Below are 26,431 nucleotides of genomic sequence, written 5' to 3' on the forward strand. Positions count from 1 at the left end.
ATGTTGGCTTGGGAGGAGAATAAGTTCAGGCTGGAACTGGTCTCAGCAGTAAGGGGAAYGAAGTACTTAAACAGCTTTCAACTTGGACTAGGATAAGCTTGGTTGAAGAGGCAGAACAATAACACGAGGCAGAACTGGACAGCCTGAGATGTCCCTGGCAGTCCTGTGTTCCTATGACTTGCCTGTCATAAGCTTCATCTGATTCAACACAGAAAATTTCAATAGGATATAAAAATTTGAGAATTCAAAATTCAAGTCAAAATTAGCTGTTCATAAATTCAAATCTTTCTCTGTGGACTTGTGAGAATATTTGAGAGAGGTCTCAGAAGAGCCCTTCATAGTTAGGTGTCCATGTAACTAAACCCTGGCACGAGCTGGGGCCTCAGCTGGCAGTCACAGCTGCTACGGGACCGGAGAGGGATGCGTTTCTAACAGGGCTGCTCACTCCTAGGGGCAGCCTGCTCAGGCCTGAGACAGGGCTCTCACGCAATAAGAAAGACCACACTGACACTACCCGGACCACGTAAGTAGAGTTTTTATTTCCAAGACTGTCAATGTTAGCTTTTGCTGGCATGACACTTGTAAAAAAAAAGAAAGCTTTTGTTCTTGACCTTTGTGGTAGGAGGCAGAACACTATGTCCAGCAAAATAATATATGGTGCCTTTAAGATGAGATTTTTTTTTTTTAATATAAAAACTCTGGAGGAGTTCCAGGTTACATGAAAGCCACCTCCAGCTGATGTACATAAGGTCCAAAAATCACTGCAAGGAAGCAGAGRGCAATTCCACTGTGTGTTTATTTGACCTTGCCCCTCTAACTGTAGTGGAGAAAAGGCCACTGAAAGTGTCTTTGTCTGAATTTGTGCAATCTGAAGCTAGTCAGCAGGATGCAGGATGCTTCCTGCCAAAGCAGAGGCATGTTCATTAAGTAACAATCAAAACAGTCAGTATTTGGTGTTGCAAATGTGGGTAGAAGGAYTGATGGTGCAGGATGGTGAGGGAGGCGTAGGAATTTTTTTCACTGAAAAATGAAAATTCACTGAAAATTCACTGCATTTGAATTAAATACAGGTTAGAAAWCAACATTTCTGCTAATCTCTGCTTGCACTGAACTGACACAGTAGTGTGCCAATGGACGTAAACCAGACTTCTACTTTATAAAGATTACATCAAAAGACAGGAAGAAACCCAAATGAAAGATGCAGGTAAAAGCAGCGCAGGCATGGCCATGTGTACCAGCATGTTGTGCTTCTGAAGCAAAATGTATTAAGCAGTGGCTGCTCTGAGACTACAGTGATATCTTGAAAGAGTTATGTCCTTGCTGAAGACTATAAAGGATCCGCAGGTACATAGGACTGAGCGATCAGTTGAAAYACCTGACTGCAAAAAGAGAAGACCATGGCAAATAAACAACTGCACTCACTGTTTGRCTATATTGTACCCACTGGTCGGGGGTTTTAGGATGCAATTCTGCACAGACTGAATGGCAAACCAGGCCCGTGCATAATCCATCCTCACACTATAAAACACACASGATCTTCTTTACTGCCGTTGCACAGTCTTCCAAAATTGCTGTTTGACAACTTCATGCCCCAATGCCCTCCGTTTATTTTGCTGCCCACTTAACTAGATCACCAGCTTTTGCAGCAGGGTATCGCTGTCATCATGAGCCAGGCAYGTGCACTTCTATAGCAAAAAACATATGAAAAAATCCTGTTTTATTCTCAGGATGAGGCTCACACCACTGCATAGGGCTGCTTCCCCATGTGGAAAGCAGCATGGTTCTTACCTGACATCTTGTTTTGCCCAATGACAGTTCTATTACAGGAAGAAAAAGAATATTTGTATTTGCAGAGCTTGTCATTCCAGTTGAGGGGCAGTAAAAACTATTGCACTATTTAGTGCACTATTTGCACTATTTGCACTAAAGGACTCCACTGCACAGGACACTAATGACAAAGTTCTCTTCGCTAGGTCTGACCTATRAACAGAGATCAAAAGCTTGCAGTGCTGGATTTAGGAAACTGTTCAGTGTATCTGTTGCTTGAAACACAGAGGCTAAATCCCTGTGCTGAACATCTGCACAGCTTTAGTAAATAACCAATCATTTTGAATCTTATGCCATATATATATGGCTTGGGCAATTAGAGGAAAGCACAGTGTATTCCTCTAACAGACCTAGGACTAACAAATGTCCAGGCTGTACTGAATTGAYGGAGCAAGACAACAAAATCTTAAGCAAAGGCTTCTGCAAGGGTAGAACAGCAACTTCCTCCCAGTACCTGTGCATGTTTCTGCCCACGCAGGAAAAAAACAGTGCTCTTACCCACAAGGTGAGCACCCGGTCGGGCAGCCTGCGTATAATCATGCATGAGCATGCCAAGCCCTGAACAGCAGCACGAAGTTCAGCTGTCGGCTGGTCACTGCCGTACCAGGGAGCTGCAAACCTGCTGTGCAGGATGCAGTCGTTTCCTGGCAGTAAAAGTTCCCAATCATTTGCAAAAGCAAAGAGAGAAAGAATTCCTGTTGCAGCACTTGAATTTGGTGAGAAATTTTTAAAGGCGCTTAAAGGAATTTGTTCCTTGCTTTTTACAATAATTATCCTTTACAGTGCCAACATGCCCTGAGATTCCTTTACAAATCCTAGACTAAACAGTACTCCCCATAGCAGGAATTTCAAGCTACCTAAGTGACACACAGGCAATGACATTTAGCTTTCCTACCGCCACAAGCCTTTTAGCTAGCTGGAACCAGTAGYGCCACAAAAACTATGAGGAAGCTGAGGGATGGAGAAAAAGAAAGCTGATCCTTAAAGAGGTGTTTCACACAACTGAAGAAATACACCTCTTTCCAAGCTCAGCGCAAATAATGATAGGTTCAGTGGGGACCCCCTTGGGAGGGAAACCAATCCCATCCACAATAAATAAAAATGCTGCCATTTGTATATTAAAAGAAGTAGAAGAAGAGCATCTCAAGCCACTTAAACTAATGACCCATAAAACCAAAATCACACAGGCACAGGGCTTTACTGGCTCTGTGATTTATACCTGAGTAGCTGAACCTCTGTAGATTTGCAAATAATGGAAAATCTTGCTGCTTTTTCTTTGTTATGTGAAAGCTTCCATTATTTGAGCTAAATTTCAAACAATAAAATGAAACAGATATTTCTCAGAACTCCGGTACTGTGCTTCTTTGCCCGATGAAAAAGAAGATACTACTTGGTGTTTAAAAAGTTGTCTGTACAAAGTGGTTGTTACTAGAAAGGTCACCAGCATGGTACCACAGCAGACACAGTTCCTGGTTAATATTCCTGCCMTCCCACAGCCCCACGGTACCTGAGTATGAAGAGCAGAGCTGCCTCATCTCTCTTATCTATATCCAAAAAAAAAGGAAAACATTTAGGGAGGGAGCCAGGGTGTGATCTCTAATGCATACAGATGTAACTCTGAAGTAAATCTCTTGCTATAAATACAAAATTTTCAGGCTCCTGCTGGTATAACAGAGATAAAAATCTGTCATAGAGGTTCCAAAAAATTCTTCTGAACCTTCCAAAGCTCAGTCAGTCCCACATACAAAGTCCAAAATAAATTGAATTTGCTGGAAAATCTCCAAGATTCTGTCTAGAATGATTCCAAGATTTTTCTGTTTTCCAATTCAGATGAGCTCTATTACACATCAGGAATTTCTGGAGGAGAAGTGCAGCCTATTTCATAAAGCCTTTTTATATATTTTAGTGCACACAAGGTAAACATGATGAAAATACCTCTTGGGCATTTAGTTGTTTCAGTTTTATAATTTCGTGTGCTCTTTATTTGCTCATGAAAAGTCTTCAGAAAACACTTTCGTGATGTTTATTTTATCTCCATAAGGACTACAGCTGCTGGATCAAACTGAGTGCATTTTCAGTCACTTGGTTAACTTTGATCAGTTGATGACAGTATACCAAATCAGAATGAGTCAAGCAATGCCATTCAGGAAACAAAACTCAAATGGAAACACTACAGTTCATGTCTATTGCACCCAAATTACATTTATATTCCCCYCTCCCCYRAATAAAAAGCAAAAGAAAAAAAGCAAAATATTTTCTCTTCTTCAGATTTCTTATTTAAGCTTCTCATTTAAGCCACTTGAGGTCTTAGACCACCAGAGAATCACAGAATGGTTRAGGTTGGAAGGGACCTCTGGAGATCATCTAGTCTAACCCCACTGCTCAAGCAGGACAGGATTGTGTCCAGRTGGGTTCTGAATATCTCCAGAGAAGGAGATTCCACAGCCTCTCTGGGGAACCTGTTCCAGTGCTCTGTCACTCTCACAGTAAAGAAGTACTTCCTTATATTCAAGTGGAACTTCCTCTGTTTCAGTTTGTGCCCTGTTGCCTCCYGTCCTGTCACTTGACACCACTGAAAAGAGTCCGGCCYCATCCCCTGGACACCCTGCCTTAAGGTATYCATAAACACTGATAAGATCCCCTCTCAGTCTTCTCTTCTCCAGGCTAAACAGGTCCAGCTCTTGCAGTGGTTTCTCATAAGAGAGATGTTCCAGTCCTCTAACCACCTTCACATTCACCCGCTTTTCTAGCAGGGAGGCTGCTAGAGAGCTGGGTCTGACTGTCAGGCATCCAAAGATCTGAATATATTGCTATGGTTAAAAAACAATGTGATTATGCAAAATTAAGCTCTGTGCATGTCTGGGAGTGCATGCATGTGTGTAGATGAACTGATTGCAGTAGCTCCCCCTGAAACGTGACTGCTCTTTTTACGATAGTGAAAAATTTCTCCTGTCAAAGAAATGCTCACAGAGTGCTAATGGAAAGCGGAATTTGAGCAGAAATTAAGGTTCAACCAGATTGCACAGGCTGGATCCTTAGTTGGTATAAATCGGTGCCTACAGTGGATCTGACTGCTAGTTACTCTAGGCTAGTCTCATCTGTTCTGTTCTTGTTCTTTCTGTATGCCCACCAGCACAGACTCTGAACAAATGTCTACACAGTCAGGATCTATCCCATTATTATGCTGCCTGCAGACATGGCTCCAAAAATAAAGTACTCTGTATGTCGCAGAGAGGCCTGGAGTCAATGCAAATGAAGGCTCTGTCCCAGGCCACGCTCGCTCTCATGAACAAAACGTAGTTAGGGGATGTCTTAATAGCTTTTCTCTCCTCCGCAGCTTTCTATGTCCTCCACCCGCTCTCCTCCCCAAACACAAATATACCTTGGTGAGATTAAGACAACACGGACAACTCAGGAAATGCATGGAGTCGGAAAGTCAATGCTAATTTAAGAAGAGACGGTGAGAGGCAGAGCAAGGTGTGAGGAAGAGGTGAGCCCAAGGAGACCGCAGATAAAACTGCCTTGTCTCAGCAGCAGTACGTTGACAAAAGTGACTTTCCAAAATCTCCCCATTGCTGAGACATGAATATTTCACGCTAGCAGATGTGACAGTCCATGAGAATGAAAGCGAAGGGAAAAGTGCGAGGAGCTGTGAGATCAGGAACAGCGGCAGCCTAACAGGTGTAAAGTGAGTGAAAGAAGCTGGTGAGAAGATAGGAGASGGACTGCGATAAACCAGAATATTTTATTATTTCACAGAGCGTTTGCTCCATGTTACAGCTGCTCATTGGTGCCAATGTGTGGGCAGCCACTGCACCCAGCAATTAAAACCAAGTGGGTGGCACAGCAGGAGGGGGAAAAGGAATGACGAGGAAAGCGAGAGCAGAAGCGGGACAGCCTCAGGGGCCCGAGTCAGCACGACTCACTCAGCGTTGCAGGTAGGGGAGGGAGCTCACAGGCACGGGTGCAATTGCATGCCTGTGAGACCCATCTCACTCTTTGAAGCGGAACATTTCATGGGAGCGGAGAAAAGGAGAGAGATGGAAACAAGGCATCAAGGATGCTTGGTGCTGTGGGACCTTCTAGTAGCCAACGGCAGTAATTGGGCACAGCTCATGAACATAGAGCAAGGTTTGCCAGGAGAGGTGCCATCCACTTCAYATGAAGAGAATTCAGGAGACACAAGCCCTGTTTGGAAAGCTTCTCTGGTTTTCCATCTAGAGCAGCTGATTTGGTAGAGCGTATTATTCCCTGCCACARTCCTTATGCCATTACGGCTGCTACAGCACCGTATATTCAAGGTAAGCAGCATCTGACTCTGGCTAGAAAGGCTACTGTTAAAAGCATTTTCTGAACCAGGATTTTGTAAAACAAAACCAAAAGAGACATTGATGGACTGAATAGYCCAGCTTGAGGCTCTTCTGTTCCCACCAGGATGAGGTTCTCCCCGGGACTGCTCCATTGCGGCCCCAGCAGCAGCAGGCAAGCCCTGATTTAGCAGAGGGGAAGTGCATTTTGGGGCCATAACACCTTCCCTCAGTTCTTCTGCTGCCCCAGTGTCTTATGTGCTCCCGCTTGGAAAATGCTGCAACAATCCTCAGTCCCCTCTCCTGCAGCTTGACAGTGACTCCACATMGGTGCCAAAAGATCATTTTGACTATCTGATGAGTGATTCAGATTCACAACTTTTTTAGAAACCTTTCCAGGTTCCAATAAATACAAGGCATTCAGAGAAAGGTTTGGGGAGGAACTCTGGGCTCCTCAGGGGTTAATGCGTCCTTTATATTGGCATTCAGATGGGCCAGGACTTCACGCTATACTTCCAGAGTGTGAAATACTGTCTCATTATTTCTGTGATCCAAACGCCGTAGCAGCAGCCTRACACACAGCCCCCAGAAAGTGAATGTTAGTAGAAACTGACCATAAACCAAAGTGAAATAAATACTTCTTTTTTCATTAGCCAGTCAGACAATCCATAACCATTCAGCCAACTGAGACTCCAGCTCACAAATGTCAATGAACATACCACGTCCCTTTATTGCCCAGCCGCTCACTCTTGTTCCAAATTTCATTTGCTCTCCGTTCCATCACTGCACTCCCCACTTGTGTTTCATTCCTGCAGGGCAACAAGTCACTTACCCGCGCTATTCCTCCAAGCCTCCTCGGTGGATGTAAATGAAATAAATTTTAAATTCTCTTTCCACTGGCATATCTGTTTGAGAGTTCCAACTTTTTTTCTGTGGGCAACTTTGCAAAGCAAACCAACTGCCAGCGAAAAGGGGCCAAATCTGAAAACACGCAGGGCTGCAGCTTCCTCATGCAAAGCTGTTACAGCTGCAGCTTTGGCTGTCGTCTAGGAWCCTGCTCTGTGTTGCTCGAGCTCCTCTCCTAGCCAGTATGGCTGCACGGCTGTGCTGTACCTCTGCTAGCCCCTTTCTCTCTTTATCATGCCACTCTCCTTTATGGAAATAACTYGAGAACTTTTAAAAGCATAAGTAAATATTTGGCAAAATTTTGCCCTCCCTTGCAAGCGTTCAGTTTTTATTTGGAGAATTGTTCAGTGGCCATTGYGCTAGCAGCTATTAGACAACCTCCTCCTGTTTTAAATATTGTTTTTTGACTATGCTTTTCCTGAAAGATCTCAAAGTGCTATGAATTGATTAARCCTCACAACGTCATTTGAGGTACGTGTCATTCCACGACCCGCGTCGCAGTGTTCATTTACCAGRTGATTAATTGACACAACCAAGGTCACAGCAAGATGATACTCAGGGCCAGACTCTCTAGAACATATTTGATGGGGCATATATTAATGCAAAATTAATAGGTATTCATTATGGYGCAGCAGCATTTGCTAAAGATGCTCCACAAGCCAGTAAATAACACACAACAATAAAATGTACATAATTTCGATGGCCAAATGCTCTGCTAGTGTCAACAGTTTCTGCCCATAGAGAATTGGTCTCTCTAATTCTGAAATAAACCCATTTAAAAGAGATATATAAAAAGCTGACATCTCAGCTTCTGAGAACAGGCTGTTCTCCTTTAGCTACAAGTCAAGACTCAATCCATTTAGGTATTGTATACTTTCATAGTTAAAGTAGCACAAGACAAGGAAAACGACTGCAAAGGGAAGAAAACAGGAGAAAACAGAAAATACTCATGAGTAAAAATAAGGATTCTAGATCCTGTTTTTTTTTAATTTATGCTTTATTAAATAATTGAATATTCTTCTGTACGTTTATGAAAGAGTTTCAGCAATGAGCATTGGAAGTCTGAGTCCTTGCTCAAGACAGCACGTAAAGGGCTGTCCCTAACCAGAAAAGAACAGGCTCAAAGCTATGGAAACGGGTACCTCCCTCAACCACGGGGGCTCGCCAGCTTGGAGGAACTGCTGAAGGAAATACCTGAGCAGCAATCTTGGGCCTGAATCTCCCTTACTGTCCTGCACACATTCACAGGATGAAAATGTAGAAAAGGGAAGTTTGAAAAGCCACCACCCTGATCAGCATGCATTTCACACATACTCTGTACTGCAGTTAATAGCTGCTCTTGGCCCCAGTGTCCACCAAGCCAGTCCCTACCTCCCTCCCAGGTTCCAGTCTTGGTCCTCTTCCTGCTCACCAAGCTCTAAGCCAAGTCATATTTCCTGAAGTACATTTTCCCAGACTACTCTTTCCACAGGTCTAGTCATTATCTCCTTAGAAAGGGAATCAAGTAACTTCATATTTCATCCTGCCTGAACATCAGCAGGGAACCTCAGGGCTGGGGAAAGCTCTTTTCTCCGTATGTATGTTTGGCTTCTGCAAGTCCACAGCATCGTGCAGTCCCTGCTGTAGAAGCAATACTCCTTCATCTACACTTTAGCATGTACAGGGCAAATGAAACAGGAATTCAGCCTTTCCAGCAACAGACCTAGCAAATCTTCATTATTCACAAACTGCACTTGTCCAAATGCCTGTGAGTGGACGTATTTGGCATAGTTTCAAGACAGAGGTAAAGGAAAAATCCTCGACAGAGATCTTAAATCTCTACTCTATGCACAAGCTCCCCTCGGCTCTGTACAAACCCAGAAGTCAAACAGTGCTGCCGCTGAAYATCCTAGTGTCCCTGGATTTCACTCCAACCACTATCTGTGAATGTCTTTCTCTCTGTTTCAGTCTCTTTTCTCATTTTGGTGAACTGTTCCAGTGGTGATGTTCATCAATTTGTATTATTTATGGAGAACTGGTGAATATGGAGAGAACAGCAAGGTTATCATATACAAAGTTTCAATTTCCTGCAGATATGGAAATTATAAATAGCCTGGGACTGAGGTGATCATACCTCAGYTAAAAATTCAGAAATGGACTTTGGATTTGACATCCTAGCACTCARTTTCATATCGCCATCCCTTTCCCTATGGGTGATAACTCAAATCTTCCCAAAAAAGAAAGGTGTATTTAGGCAATGCTTGGATAAGAGGCACCTGAAGAAAACTTGGCTGGATCAGGAAGATAAAGGGCTGCATCAGTAGATGTAGTTTCTCTCTGCAACCCCTGTTATTAATAATTATTATTTATTAATTTCCCTGTTATTTGGAAACTCCATAATTCAGACATTAGCTTAAAGGAACTTGCAAAGGACCTTCAGCAGGTAGCAGAGTCCTTTTGAAAATACTGAATATAAGGTCCAGTTTGCTGACAAATTCCAGCATTACTTGCACCACTGGCTTCTGAAGCTGACTTCAGTACATCATACATCCCACATTTAARCTCATAGCTGCCTGTTCATAAATGCAATCATACCCAAACTACATACCTATACATACAATGGTCCAGTCTGCAGGTACATTCATTTTAAAATGCCAATTGAGCTTGAAACTCTAAGTATTTTTCATGCACAATTCTGTGACTATCTTGTCAGAAAATCTGGCCCAGCAGTTCTACCTGTAAAGTGTTTGATCATGACTTAATCTGTGGGTAAGAAATAAAGTTGAAAGGTGGCTTTAAATAAGAAAAAATAAAATAAAATGCTGCAGACCAGAAAGAGAGTCTATTAAATCCTTAGATCTATCTCTTTCTAGAAATACCAAAGTGACTTAAATTTGAGAATCACATTGTAATCTCATATAATTAATGTTTGTCGTCTTGCTAGAAATTGCCAGATTATCATTAGTTCATCTTTTGTATTTCCAGGAGAAACTCATTACTCAGTGAGTGAAACGTTGGGAAATTATTTACAATTATACCGCCGAGAGCAGTGGGCTAATTCCATCTACTAATTAGCACCACTTACATAAGTATAGGTAGAGTGCTATAAATAATAACATTAATGTGTGCCATGCTGGCACCAGCTTTCCAGGACTTCTACGAAGTAGTGGAAGCTACCCCCTCTGCTGGCCTTTTAACAGGATTTTACTCCAACCACAAGCAAGGCTCCTAAAATTTCTCTTTCTTTCTCTTTGTCTTGGGAGGAGAGAGACCGAGTGACTTGCACAGGCAGCTGTTTCCAGCCTCCTTTCTGCAGTGGTCACCTGTGCTTAGCTACCAGTCAAAACTTTCTGTCTCCAGCCCTGCTGTACTGGGAGAAAACTACCTCCGTATGGGAAAGTGGTGCTGATAGGGAAAAAAGAAAGCCCTTTGGTTTGACCCAGAACCTGTTGTACTGCTTCCAAGCAGGTGCCATGCAAGCACCTGCATTTTATGGATTTTGTGCTGCTGGTGACTGCAGTCTCCTTAAATCAAGTCACTGAATCAGAGTGGAGTGAGTCGCCGTGAGAGCTGTGCATCCCGTTTGTACAGAACAAACAAACAAAAAGACAAATAAAAAAGAGTCACAGGCCTTACAGAATCTACTCGGGACTTCTTTTCCTTCCAGCTGGATATCTAACCAATAGGCAGAGGATGCTTGCCTTGTTTGCACAGCACATGGGTATCTGCAGTCCTAGGCTGATTGAGACCTCTGAGAACTAATACAATCTGTACTGTATTCTAGTCTGACCTCCACAAACCTACAGACATGCTGCCTTTATTCTCCYTTTCTCTCTAAGAGTCTCACTCCTCTCTGCAAAATACTCTTGATTTAGCAAGGACTGACCGCAACCCACACCCCAGGCTGTTCCTTGGGGATTTGGGCATTGCATGGGGATATGCATTTATACGTGACTCCATAAAAGCAGATTGGTGTTATTTTAAAAGAAGATTTGGAAGCACCTGCATTGTTTATTGTGGCCCTCCTGGGACACAAGCAGGATGGAGGTGGGCGCCCTCTGTATCCAAAGGAGATGCTCTCTTCTGCCAGCACCATACAGACCCAGGTACCTGTCCAGGACACTGGGCTCCTCTTGAGGGCCTAGGTGTGTAGAAACGAAGAAAGCAAAGCCCACATCCTTCCTTAGATCTAGGCTGATGAATCTGTGCCTGTTTGGGGGAGAGAGGGAAAGATTAATGCATTCCTGAGATGTTATTCTTTTGTCTCAGGCAACATTTATTCAGTGACTTCGGGAACATCTGGGATGTTAGAAGGGGAAGAGTAATGGTGTTGCAATGGCAAGACATACACTGAAAACAAGAAGTCCAGAGAGTATTGTTCCTTAGGGCTTTGGAATATGCAGAAATGAACAGCTGCCATCCTAAAGCACTTTAAATATTAGTGACATAATAAAACACTTATTTTCATTGTTTCATATGTTTTTCAGTTTGTGCATTTAGCTACAGCCAGAATTTCCTGACTAAGTGCATGGAATTGGCTGGCAAATTCAGCCAAACAGTCTCAGATGTTAAAGTCCTTATTACAATGCTCCCAGCACCAACTGTCTGGAACCATTTAATAAGATGGAATTGCAGTTCGAATGATACATACGATCAAAATTCTCATTTGTTTTCAGAAAGAAAAATCCATCTAATCGCCAACAGAAGAGAATGGAAGTGGTTTTGAAGCAAACCTTCCATGTTCCAATATCAATTTAGATGTGATTTGAAATACAGGATTTGCCTTAATGGATCATCAGGTCTTAATATAGAGGAAGAAATGAAGGCCTAGGAAGGGTTATTGAATGAGAAGTAAAGGAAGCCTTGGCTGTTATTAAAAAAATGATGAAAAATCAGAGAGGGGAAAAAAAAGATGTATTTTTGTGACTGTAACTAGAAACAATTACTACATACAGTGGGATTTTTCAAAACCCTTTAGTCATTTGCTATATATTGGACATTTTCAGATTGTGGCAGAAATGTTCCCTATAGCTCATGATCCATTTTACCAACCATTTTTTCAATGACCCATGCAAAACAATGAAATACTCTCTACATGATTATTATATCATGCCAATCTACAAGTGAGATCATATAATTTTCATTACAGGGAAAAGCCTCCAAAGCCTCCATCCAAAGTGTCTTGCTTGGAGAAGCAGCCACAAGAAATAGTTTATTGCTTTTTCTATTTTAAAACATAAAACATTGATTAGTTCTAACTCAATACTTTCTCTTTTCCTTCTCAGTGTCATTCTCTGAGAAAAGTTGGGTTTCTTCTTCCAGTGCTCAAATATCTTTTTTTTATTATTATCGTTTGCTGCCTACTCACTCTCTCATATCACTTCAACTTTAGATCAAGAATATTCTTTAGTAGAAATAGAATCCAACAAGGCATATGCCCTTTCCTCCTCGCACATGGGCCCATGAAACTGATGGGTTGACCAGGATGAACGTGGGTTTTCCTCTAGAATTACAAAAGCCATCAGGAGAGCACACACTGGCACTTTGGGATCCCTGGTTCCTGGCTGCGCAGCCTTGCAACAGGCTTGACCGTCCAACAGCTGATACCATGAGACAAGTTATTAACAGTTGTGCTGACACAGGGGCTGCTGGGTGGGCTTAAACCCCAGCTGGGGGCAGCAAGCCAGCAGGGATCTGGGGCACCTGATACCAGGTCAATCTGCAAAGCAGCAGCATGCTGGGGGCTAATAATCTTTCCTTTCCCAAAGAAATAYGCCTAAAGCTCTCCAGCACCTCAGCACTTCCAGTTGTGTGGCCCATGCCTCGTGGCTGTCAGACAGACAACATTCTGGGATACAGCTTACAGAGCCACATGTCTGAAATGGCACTAGCTTGTGGTGCTGAYTGTGCCTCCCTTTCTTGCAGTGGCCTCCTGCTCCCAGCTGGAGTCCTCCTTTCCRGATGCCCTGATGTTCCTTAGCAGAGAAATGCCCAGGACCCTCAAATTACTCCCTATGGGGCATCTTCCCAATTTGGTACAGATTTATAAGACCATATTTCCTGGCAGCTCCCACTTCTTCACCCAGCCCGTACATACCATGATGAATGAGTTTGCATGGCCATCAGGCCTTGTTACAGCTGCTGTGGGAATCATGCTGGTAAAGGTGGCAACCCTTGAACAGGAACTGAATCTGCACCCTGCAAATTAGCTTGCAACAATCCAACTAACGTTCAGGTCAGAACCAGACCCCAAAGTCACTTAATCTGAGTGCCAATGAAGGCTGGCATGTCAGCCCAGAAGTTACTGATGAGAACAGTAAAGATGATATCCCTCAAAGCCATGCAGGAAAGGCATCTGGCACCAGGAAGCAGTTCTGCATGCAACTGAGCTGTGTTTGTAGTCTGCCTTGATAAGTCAAATGCAGAAATGACTCTAATCTGATCCTACTCATAGCATTCCCTCTGGGTCAAGGAATATCAAGAAGATTTGCTTTGAAGAGCATCAGGGAAGAAAATCTAGACTTCGAAAGTTACCTTTGTATATGTRTATAAATACACACACACACGCACACACGTTACCGAAAACCCTACTTATCTACAACACATACACACACAGATACAGATAAATGCATATTCAGTTTTTTTCCTTGCAAATTTTAAAGTCATCGAAACACTTTTTATATATCAAATTCAAAGGGTAAAAGTTTGCTGTTGTTTCATTTTTATTGCCTCTTATTTGATTTTATGCTTCCAGCATGTTACAAACCATAGGCTTACACCAGGATGTAAGCCATAAAAGCACTGCCTCATYACACACACAAATGTTTGGGATTAAAATTACAGGCTAGTATCATATATAAAAGGYAGACTATAATTAGTATCTATACTCTTGAGTGATGAATCACAACAGAGTATTACACACCATCAAGCTTGTACTACGTTGTGGGTCAAAAGCCAGYGATCCTGGTAACACTGTTGAGCAAAACCACTGCAGGGCTGGATGCACGTTCCCACATCTCAGGACTAGCAAGTGACATTGCTGCTTGTAAATTCCCTCAAAGGCAATAACTTYGACAAGTTAGGACTTGTCGAAGGTGCTAGACAGACTGCTCCAGAGCAGAAGGTTTAACTCTGGATGATGCATATCAGGAGCGATGAAGGAGAGAAAGCTGTGTAGAAAGCTGAAAATAGTTACGAACTGGAGTGGATAGCTACCAGAATTGAAAATTTCTCAGTTAAAGAAACTTCTGCATGAAAATCCTGTTCTGTTGCAATTTAAATTTTCTGTAGGAAAATACCAGTTTTCAGAGAACTTATTGCTGGGAAGGACATGGAGAGAGAAAGGAGGGTGGGCCTGGAGACTTCCCAGCCCACCTGGAGCATTTATGCAGGACGGAAGAGATAGTTCTGTAGCTGACTGTCTTCAGAAAGCTGAGCAGGTTCTCTGACACTCTTGTCTCTCACATCACATGGATAGTTTTTAGAGTTTCTGAATTTAAAAAGAAAGGTGTAGCTTAAACAACTTGATGACAACAAGGAGATTTATTCCCAATGTCTGGTAGCACTGCAGCAGGGATAGAAACTGTGTTCCTGCCCCTCCCAATTTCTATATAAAGCAAAGTAGGAGACCGTCCATCAGGAAGTCTGCTATGGCCTCATTTCCATGTGAACGTTCTCCACTGAGTGCATTTAAACAATGACCAATGTCACTGTAAGCCTTGCAACACCACTGTTTTCTTTAAGCACMTTTCTCAGCTGATGATTGGACTTTTATTCACATTCAAGAAGCTGCAAATGCTGTTGAATGCAAGTTTCTCTACCTTAACGCATGTTTCKCACAATACTTAGTCTACCTTTAAAAGCATAACATACACATTCATGTATATATACGTGTAGTCATATATGTGCTCAGGAAACATACATACAAATGAGCATTTCAACTATAAAAACATCCTGCATCTCATTTGTTGGTAATTCTCTCCGCCAGGGAGACACATGTGCTAACAGTKAGACAATTATGAAGGTGATTGAGCTTTGAAATGTATTCTTCCTCTGCTCAATAGTGCTGATTGGCAGTGGTGATTAAATGACTCAAGCAAGGGTGAAGTGGTATTCAGAGGCTGACCAGCCAGATCATGGCTGCAATCARTTTAAGCATCTGAGACTAAGGGTTGGTTTAGTTCTTGAACAGTGCTGTAGTTCGGTGGGAGAATGGCTTGCTGCTTCCCTGCTGCTAGGGAGCTAGGTGAGGATACACATCTTGCATGGTTAAAACAGGAGCAAGAGGTTGGCTATTTCTGCCTTTTTTTTTTTATTATCTCATCTGATGGCCTATGGGAAAATCCAGGTGCCAATTCTTTATCTCCTAAAGATCAAATTGAACCAGCTGTGGAAGGCCAAAGTCCAAAAGAGACATTACGGTAATTCCCCTTTTGCTATGCACTGAAGGAGTTTGGGCCTTGGGACTCTTTGATTCTCTTTTCCCAGTTCAGTCACTGACTCACCTTGGATTTTCTTCCTAGTTATTCTCTATTTCTAAAGACTACTGAAAGTATCCTATATCTAGGGAGATTAGAGGTGTATTGGCATGAGCACTGTAAGATTCATGGGGCCATAAGCCTGTACCATGAACGCATTGTTTTTTAAACTGCTCCTCTGAGTTGTACCTACCGGCATCTGAACCCTCTCTACTGGCCTAGAAGAACTCCTATTTGACAAGTGGAACAAATTAAGCAACTGTAAAATAGCTGGCATAAGGTGTATGCACATTAATGTCGTGTGCAAACTGAGCATTATAGTGCAAACTCTGGGTGGAGACCTGGCAAAACAACACGGATACATGCACTCCTTAATCAGTGTAACACTTAAGAGCTGCGTCTTAAATCCCGTTCTGGTCTCTCTCTCCTTTCCTGACTAGCCTGCTCATGCATTAACAAAATACACGAATACATAAACACCCCAATATACTTACTGTAATGTCATATTCACAGACCATCTCAGGAAGCACCAAACACATTGCAGTCATACAGAAATGCCACCATGGTTGGGAAAGCAGGGCTAGAGCAAAGTCCTCCCTCAGGGCTGAGCTCTCATGACTGGAAATTATTACTACTGCCTTTCCAAATAAACCATCCCTCCCCATGAAATCATCTTTTCTTGTTAGAGTCTCACTCACGCCAGTCAAACTAAAGAAGCCAGTCCAAGAGGCCTGGCTGGTCCAGCAGCTGTGGGTGTCCTCACATAGGCAGACTTTGCGTTCCATCTATCATGGGGTCATGTAAACAACTCATCTTGAATATCTCAGTTAACAGACTGACCTGCATTCAGTGGACCTGCCTTCTCCCCTGCAGCCTTCCTATTTTCTGTGCTAAAGACCTCAGTCCTTCATGTTTTGCTAGTGGCTGCTGTCACCCTCTCTCTTTAGAAAGCTGAGTTCTCATATACCAGTGGATATGACAGCAACCCCGTAGGATCACCTTCTGCAGCTCTGTCCACCAGCCTTGAAGCATAGTGCCTCCACCAGGCTTCAGCCAAGGCTATTACAAGCTTGGCTGATGCTGGAGAATTCTGCAAGAACTTCAACAGGCYCTCCCAAAGCTGGGTGATTGGCTGTTGAAACCCAAGGATTGACAGAGACTAAGCGCTCTGGAAGGAAGATCCTAACCATCCAGTCTCATTGCTAGGCAAAGCAGATGAGAGGAAAGAAGAAAGGAGGGAGTATTTTTAAAAGTCATATTATACCTAATTATATCTGCATTTGTGTGTTTGCTGGGCCTCTCCTGACACCTTTTTTTGAAGTTATCGAAAGCTCAAAAATATGTTCTCATTTCCCACTTAACTGTATTATTTTCTGAGAAGGACGGGGAGATTACCCACCTCCATCTCCAGTTAGAAGGGGGAATATTTCACAATCATTACTTGAATATGTTTTCCTGTTTTTGTCCRATGTTTCTTAAAAAGTGTCTAGACCTCCTGCTAGGGTCTAAACTAATTGTAAGCCATTGTAGAAATGACTGTGCACTAGTGTGAGACAACTCAAAGGAATCAAAGCAAAAAGAACCATCTGTTTGCCTACATAAATACGCTTTTGTATAAACYAGTGATACACTCTCACTCGAGCACTGTGTTTGGTTCTGATCATGCCATCTCAATAGCTATACAGAAGAAATAGCATTTGTGAAATGAGCAGAAGTAATGGCTTTAGAGGGACTTGCATATGAACAGAAAGCACAAGAACCAGGAGAAAATAATGCCTAATGGATAAAGTACTGGAGAGGGATACAGGTGACCTGGGTTCTCTTTCCTATTTTGTCTTTTACAGATCGCATGATCTCAGCTGAGACATTTTGCCTCTTTATTCTTCAGTTTCCTCTTCAGTAAAATGACGAATAAATAACACTGAACTTTAGAAGACATACTTTGAAAGATCTGCATAAGAAACCCCTTAAAAAGGCAGGTGTTGTTTGCTATTCATTGTGTGTAATGGCATCATTGTCCTCTCTGGCATCTATTCCTCTGTGGCTTTTCCTTGTCCCCTTTCAAAGCTGCTAKGGTGGCAACCACCAGAGACGGGTTTCTGACCTAAGGAAACGCTTTTCTGATCCTGCATGGCAACTCCTATCTCCAGTGGCAAGTGTTTACCGAACTATAGAAAATCTCAAAACTAAGGGTGAAAGCAGAGAGAAATTTATGCGTAATATGATACTCCAAGGAACACCCATCAAAACAGACTTCTAATTCAGAGATGACTGTCAAATGCCCAGCAGGGTTACTGTATCATGCATCAGATTCCCTTCTGCAGTTTTATTTCATGACTTGCCTCATAAGTCAGAAAACAGRTTAATTATTTTAACAATTGCTGGCTGTAATTATATCTGCAATTATAGCATCACAGCCTAAGCTCTTCCCTCAGCCATCAGAGCAAACTAGCCAGTGTAAAGGTGACACATTCATGGTCCCCAGAGAGGGGTGCTAGTTGCATTGTTTTATAGAGAAGTCATGTATTAACCTTCCTCATCCCACAGTGTGGTCATATATCATCGTAAGGAGTGATGAGAGAGGAAAGAACTATTACTCCCAACAGTCTGAAAGTCCTCTGGGAGCTTTCTGCTGAAGTTCTCTCTTTCTGCTCCCTAGACCTCAAGATGGAAGGTGACTTGACCATTTCCATAGGCACTGCAGAACTGCTGAGGGCCTGGACTTCATCTGTGGAAGAAGTTTTCCTTAAGAACCTGCAAACTTATCCCTGCTCTGCTTTGCTCTACTATTTTCACTTTAAGGAAGTTTCAGTTCAACAAAGACCAGATTTTATCATGTACAGACAATACAAGTAAGGTTAAGGAAAGCTTTTGAATTCCTGAGGTGCATCTAGCTTTGATTAGGACAGAAACTGTGTCCTATGTAGGACAGCACAAGCACAGGGCTTGCCACCCACAACTTACATGCTCGTCATCACAAGTGCTGAGAGGAAGAAGGGAAGGAAGAGCATGGGCTGGGAGGTGGGAGTCTGACAGAAGGCTGCAAACTCTCTAACTCCTGCCACACATCACACAGCTCCCAGGCCTTGCTGTCACTGGGTTCCTTCTTTTTTTTTCCCCTAATGTAAACTTCACAAATTGCAGAAGCAAAACCTTTCAGTATTAAAATGTAATTAATAATTTCATTGTAATTAAATTAATAATTAGATGGTAAGACATTTGAACCCTTTGGTGAACAAAATCCACTAAGATTATGCTGCATCAGGACTGCCTGCACTGGCCTATCTCAGAAGCAGCTGCCCCGCAACTGGCAGTGAGCCAGTGGCTGCAGGAAACATTGCTTTTTTTTTGTCAGAGCTCCTCTGACAGGCTTCTACAAGGCAGTGGTAGCTCTGCTTACAGGGCACCGTTAAATATTGGTTTCTGGATCCTATCAAAGATAGAAGGACAAGAAAAAAAGTAAGCACAGATGAGGAGGAGGCAATGGCCTCAGTTAACCAGTGTTCTGCCAACTATCCATCATTTGCGGGCTGCCCAGTCAAGAGGGCTTTAAAAACCGATTTAAAGGAAGGCCTCAAGTGGTTTGACATCTTCTCCAAAGGAGAATGTCTCTCCAGCAGACTAATATAATGGAAACCACCAGTCCCTGGACAAGAGGAGGATCTAAAAGAATGAGTACCACTCACAGCAATGCCTTGCACCCTTTAGAGCATCTTGCGAAAGTGGTCCCGACAGTCTGTGACAGCTTCTCCTGTTCCTCTTCACCAAATGTATATCATTGTCCTGGTGACAGCTAATTACCATGGGATGATGCACTCCTTATTGAAGTGATCCCACCCGTGCTGTACACCAAACTAACAGATTCTCTTGAACTTGGATGTTTTGCATGCTGAAAGCACACAGGTTATGGAGGCTTGCGCTTGGAAACCTCATATGGAGACACATTAAGCCCTCAAGATTTTAGACTCAGAACAACTGATTACTTGGATATTTTGCCTCCCACAGACCCCACCACAACTGGGGGCACACGGCCTGTCACACCGTCTTAGTCAGTCTGCAACTGAGCAAGCACTGATCTTCGGTATTGAAACATCTTAAACTAAGACTTTAGCTTGCCCCTGAAGCCAACTGAATTAATCAATTCCTTCTTGGCATTGAAATAAAGCTCTCTTTCTGCTAGGTGGGTCAAAAATGCACAATCTATTTCTGCTGTTCTGTTCCCATGAATTCTATTACAATAAGTTGCAAGCAGGAAGATTACAGGGAAGGCAGAGCCAGCGGCATGCCTTGCTTTATGAGGGGGAAAAAAACACACACACAATTTATTTTTCATTGCTTTATGATGAATATGAATTCAATTACATGCAGAGGAGAACTGCAGTAGTCAGTCAGAATTATACTCAGCTAGTAGTGAAAATAATGGCTTTTAACAAGGAGAGCTTATCATCAAGGTTCAGACAAGCTTGAGTCTGTGTTGCACTTGACGAACCTGCACAAGAATACAATGACTATCACAGCTGAGAATTGATCTCACATCTCCATGCCTTGAGGAGGGAGGGGGAGAAGGACGTTAGTGGAGCCCTCCAGTCATTGCCAGTCCTCAAACCACACACATGTCAGGACAGCAGCCACATGCACCAGGGAGCAGATGGACCATTCATCAGAATATGAACTCATGCAACAAAAGCAACACAGAAATACACTTGTCTGCCTTCTTGTTTCTGTCATTTTTCCCAACAGCCAAAATACAGCTTTCTCTGTACCTAGTTGGAAGTGTTTCCAGCAGCCAGGTTAAATGTTGCCCTCTAAACTTGCAAGTTTAGTGGTCATTTCTGTACCAAACAACTCATCTTCTCCCTTGATTCAGCCAGATATTTGGGAAGTACCTGCACAAACAGGTCACTGCACCAGAGCAGCACAGCACAAAGCTGTGTGTCTGGATATGCACCTGTTCATTTTGGTTTATAAGGTTTATGATCACTCTGAGACAATATCAGTAGTGCAGGACTTTCTGAGGAGGGCTTTTAAGCCTCTTTTAGTCCTGAGCAAACAATTATTAGCACATCTGTGCTTACCACAAAGTTTATTTTAGTACAACTTCTCTGAACATCCAAATTCAGAGAGAGCACTGAGATTCACTGCAGCCCTGGGACTCTACTTGCAAACACAGCTCCTCCTGGGACTGCCCTGYAGTGCTAGATGTTATTCCATCTAGTTGCTCCTTAGAAGTAGTAACTCTGATGGCATCTGTGCTTCCTCTAAAGCCACAATAGCACCAAGAGAAATCTTTAAGCAAAAGGGAGGAGGGAGAGACAGTTCGACATACTGTGCTTTAAGTTGATGCACACTGTCATAGGTTATTGCTGCTGTTTGGGCAACAACAGTACAGCTGCATCATTTATCTCTTCAAGCTAGCTCTCCAGTTTTTCCTTGGGGTGTTTAGCAACTTCGAATCAGAAAAACAAYGTTCATGCAACTTGTAGAGCAATCACCTGCCTGCCCTCCTATGGGAGCAGGCATGAAAAGACTGTCTGCATCTTTAGCAACCTCTTAGTAAAGCAGTCCAAAGAAGCTAGTCTACATAACTTGACATCACTTCCAACAGAAGCCTTGAAACACCTCCAGGATCAGGTGTAAAAATACAAGCATGGTCTGCTGCCTAGCAAATTAGCCTTTGAGCAGATGACCTCAGCAGGTGACGAGTCCAGTCAGGCAAAGGGGAGAAGCTGTGTGTCAAATGAGAAGGATCAGGCTGCAGTACTCCAGGCAAGGCTAGAAGGTGATCTAATACATTTTGAAGAAGTGCTCCAGCTATTAAGGGCAAGTCCTGGAGCTGAGCTGTATTTCCCAAGGGAAGCTGTCAGAGAYGTACTTCCTGGGAGAAGCTGCCCTGCCTTTCTCTGTGTGCACAATACATAGAGCTTTCCCTGTTTCCAAAGCAAAATGTTATTTCTGGAGCAGCTGTCAGTGAAGGACTGCTCAAACCTTGCACAGTGATAATAATTTAAAATTTCCCTACCATTTTCTATCAAAGCATTTCATGGACATTGGTAGGATAAACTTTGCATCCTCTTCAGTTTGGAAGGTTAGTGTTACTACTCTCACTTTACAGATACAGTGAATGAAACATGCAGCATCATCTTTCTTGGCCAAGCTTATTAAAACAGATCAGCTCTTACATGAGAACCTTCATGTCTATGCTCCTCCATTCACATATATTTGCTCCTTCTCATCAGCTTAGATGCTCCATGGTAGAATTGTAGCTATGAAACATTGTGACCATGCTCTCCRAAGCTGGTAACACACCCCCTGGAAAATATTTATTTGTGCTGGGGACACTGTCAAGCCTTTGTCCAACTGCTGCTATCAGTTTACTTCTATTGGCCAGCAGAGAGGATCTAGGTCTAATGCGGCATTCAAAGCACAGCACACAAACAGCTCCCAGCAGAGCTGCCTCACAGCTCGGGTGCTGGTGAGAAGCACACTGGAGCTGTGGTGGTCCATATGTCCTGCGACGCTCCTTGAAACCAGACGCCACCTAATCTCAGTCCATCATTTGGCCTTTCTCTCTATATTCATACCTGGAGAGATGGCTCCAGCACTGAAATAAAAAGAAAGGTGACCGATCTGGACTCAGTAGCTCTCTCTCACTTGTTGCTGGCCCCCCTTCACCTAATCTCAGTCCATCATTTGGCCTTTCTCTCTATATTCATACCTGGAGAGATGGCTCCAGCACTGAAATAAAAAGAAAGGTGACCGATCTGGACTCAGTAGCTCTCTCTCACTTGTTGCTGGCCCCCCTTCCCTGGGCCACCCAGTAGYTGGGTGAGTGGAGTTGCAACCCCAGCCCAAACATGAAGACCACACTGGCAGCAGCAGGGGAGGGTGTCAGATCTGGAACCAGGCTGCATCATTAGACAAAATCTATGAGCTTGAATTCTGCCATCTGCTCACCAGGCTTGATTGAGAGTGTAGGAATTACATTAAATTACCTGATTATGTGAAGGCTGACAAATGATAGCAGATATTACAGCCAAGGCTGAACAGGAGCTTGGCCTCCCACAGGAGGAGTGGGAGTTTTGCCCTGGTAATAACAAGCTCTGCAACTTTCTTCTTTAGAGCTGTTTTTTACTGAGAATGGAGAAGAAAACATACAAATTGCACATAGTAAGTGGAATACATGGAAAAAGAGCCAGCTGTACTCACAGATGTTACAATACAACCAAAGGTGCTTCTCTATTTTCTTTCCTCTTAGAATAAGCCATATACATCTGATGAATAATGCAACAGATTTCCTCTATAGAACTAATACCGCACAGCCCTTCTTGACTTGCTTTTAATCACACTCAGCACCCAGTGGGCCTGGAAGAGAAGTCAACATTATTCATTTACTGAGGCGAACTCAGTGGTTGTCAGGCATTCCAGTCTTTCACAGCTTTAACATCACAATTTGGGGAATTAAATCAAAATCTGTGGGCAACCCCTATGAGCTTTACTCCTCACCAGAGGCAAGGTTTGGATTAATGTCAATTGACATTTCACCTTTCACTTGAACACAACCACTGTTTACAAATCATGCATGTAGGAGAAACCTTTGCTTTAGTAGATGGATTCACACAGCTTAGTTCCAGCATGGTGATACTTCAGTTGTCTACTTGTACAAATTCATAGAAATCCAGAGGATTTCACTCACCTAAAAAAGGGTGACTTAGTGATAGGTTTGGCTCTACCAGTCTATAAAATACACACAAATTATTTATTCTGACTCTCTTAGATGCCTACAGTTAGTGGTGTGAATTGTGTGATTTCAAGTATCATGCACACTCTGAAATCCAACTGGATACTAAAATCCAGTCTTTTCCCAGAAACTAATGCACACAGAAGTATTTGTGGAGCTTTGAAAACTAGGAAATGAAAAATAACRGGGAGCTCAGATGTGGATGAATCTGAAAATGAGTCAGGATTTCCAAAACAAAATAAAACAAAACAAAAAAAAGGTTTGTAAGTGGTGACTCTGATCTGGCCTGTATTAATTCAGACCAGGAGGCWGCAAGATGCAGTGCAGTGAGAGCTATGCCTGAAGAAGGGTAAATCAAATGCAGTGCATAGGGAAGTGTCATCAGGGGAAAAAAATCAAAAAATCTGATTACCTTAATGTGTTTTGTTTAGATATATTTCTCTATGTAAATCGAATTATTTTCATAAATCAAAAAGCTTTGCTTTGCCTTCTTGAGATGTAGCTGCAGCTGCACAACTATTCTTCTCTATCAGCTGGGCTTTCAAACCAAACACTATCTTTCAAGCTCTTCTGCAGTTGTCTCTCCTTCCACCTTCTCCTGCCCAGAAGAAGGGCCCCAGTTCATCTTGAGGGATGTGCTTCAGCTGCAGAGCTAGCAGTGCAGGAGGAGGGCACGCGACATCTGAACTACAGCTCCCGCAGGGCACTGGAGCAGCTCTGGCAAACACAAAGAAATGTTGAATTAACTGGAAATGACATGTTTTGATTTGGCTTAATGTGCCAAGATAGTTCGATCTGGCTCCACTAAACTGGAATGATATATTTCATTTAAGTCTTCTTGACCAAAGAGAAAAWTCTATTCATTTTCTTTAAAATCATTTTTTTTCCCACGGAAAACCTTATTTTTGCAGAAACTGCATTTTTCATATATGCAGGCACCTGAGCACCTCTGATTACTACATATTGGTGAGTTTGCTAAAAGACTTCTTATGAGCTATAGGACCTGGTTCTCAGTTGCAGAAAAGTCACTCTACATCCCCTTCCTCCCTGCTACACAGAGCCACAAAATGGGTCTAAAAATCGTTACGGAGAAGCATGCAGAGCGCACAGCCAGAATACGTTTCTGTCTACTAACAACATGAAGAGCAGAAACGAGAGCAGCCTCACCCAAACAGTCGTTCACAACTTGACCCCTTTCACCCAAACCATACTYGCATACGGCCTCTAACCCGAGGCCTTGGGGCACACTGCAAGCACCGGAAAGGCAGGGTTGGAGGTGCCCCTCTGAGGCATCCTCTCATCAGTCCTGGAACCACAATTGCATCCTTATGGTCTGTATGGACAGAAAATCAGGTCTTGAGGCAAGCTTAAAAACTGGATTCAGCACATAGCCAGTGTGAGCATGCACGGGCTGAACCTCAAAAAATGCACCAGGGCAAAATGGGAGGAGGACTGGGCCCATGTGAGACACAGGAACTGCCAACACACGTAGAGCTGTGTCTGATTCTCCTGCAAGTGGTGTGCAAACCCCTCCAATTCCTTCAAATCTTACCTACTTTTGGCTTCCTTTTTTCCTTCTAGAACATGCCAACAAAAAGTCCAGAAGAAGTGACAAAGTTGGAGGATAGGGTTAAGGTGGGAAGAGGGGAATCTTAAGCATGTCTTGAAAAACATAAACAAACTTTTTCAGTCCCTTGATGAGTCATATATTTGTCAACCTGTCTTTATGGGAAGGTGGTAAAGAAGATTTTCAATGCCTTGTAGTGACATATATTCCCAGCAAGGAACAAAGTTTTAACCAATTTTTGAATTTTAAAATTATTGATAAGAAGGTGCAGAAGGAAATTGATTTCCAGTCTACTAATAATTTATTTTGCATTCTTTATAATCAGATTCCAAAAAGCACATATTCTACAGCAATAAATATCTGTGAAGGACTCTCCTTTTTTACTCTCCCCACAGCAGTCTTTGGACTTGCTTAATTTCCTAGCCCAAGGCTGCTTTGGGATTTAGGTAGATTTTATATTGTGCCTTTCTAAGACTACAAGCCATCAAAAAACTGCTGTTACATCCACTGCCAGTACAGGGTATCCTACCRGCTATGGCTCCCAGTGCTCTCTCTGTTGGAAGCTCTCCCCTATTTCTTAATAAGGATTTTAATTTGGTTGGTATCTGGAACATTCAGGTATTTCTACATCCATCCTGTGACCTCTTTCCAAGCAGGCTGCTGCTTTCTCTTCTGGCTTAGGGAATCTGAAGAAAGTTTCCCTGACTTTTCTCTTTCTGAATTAGCTAGGACAGGACTTGAATTTTTAAAATAAAGGAAAGCGGAAAAACAATCAAAGGAACAAATTGAACCAGGAGGAGTGGATATTCACAGGACGTTAAGAAGCAGCAACACTGACTGCCAAGCTGGTCGAGCTGTTGAAAGCTGCCCCTTCTGCCTCTTTTCCCATTAGGTCCTTGAAAGTCTTCAGTGGGAAGTCAAACAGTAATATATGTATGAATATAACTATTCTTGCACGAATAAACCCCTCTAGTGCCTGCATCTTGGCTCTGAARGATAGGCTGGCAAGTGCTTGAGGGATGTGAGGGCATGATAGGGGCAATTTTGAGGCTGGAGTCTGCACACAAGGGAGATGGAACAGCTTTGAGGAGTTGGGCAGTCAGTCAGGGCAATGCAGCAGGTCAGCAAGGGCAGTGCCGAGCRAAAAACACTGCCATGGACCCGTTTTTTGACACATTTATTGTTAAATATATTCCAGCTACCTAAAACAGTCAACATCAGAGGATGATCTTTAATTCCTGGCTTTTAAAGCAGTCCAGGGGAGCATTGTGGGATTAATAAAAAACTTCCTGACTTCCACGTGAGCCTACCAACATTTTGTTTATTACTGTTCTGCTTTATCCAGTTGTTCTGGGACTTTTTTAGAAATCATTCAATAAAGTATTGTATTTGGATACCTTATTTATTAAGTACCTTTGAGCCACAACTTTGAAACATCTTTGTTTGTCATTACTTGAAAAAGCAAAGCGTGCYGCTAATTAGGGCTTTTTTTCATTCACATTGATTCATCTTCAGAATACGCAGCCACCTGCACGACTGGAAGCAAGAGGGCATTCTTAAACAGGAGGGAAATCGTCCCTAACTAATTCACTTCAGCTGTGGTCTAAGTTTTCTCTSAAAAGAGGATAGA

Source organism: Rhea americana, unplaced genomic scaffold (assembly GCF_003343005.1).
Source record: "Rhea americana isolate MKP2758 unplaced genomic scaffold, rheAme1 scaffold_4, whole genome shotgun sequence".
Classification (NCBI taxonomy): domain Eukaryota; kingdom Metazoa; phylum Chordata; class Aves; order Rheiformes; family Rheidae; genus Rhea; species Rhea americana.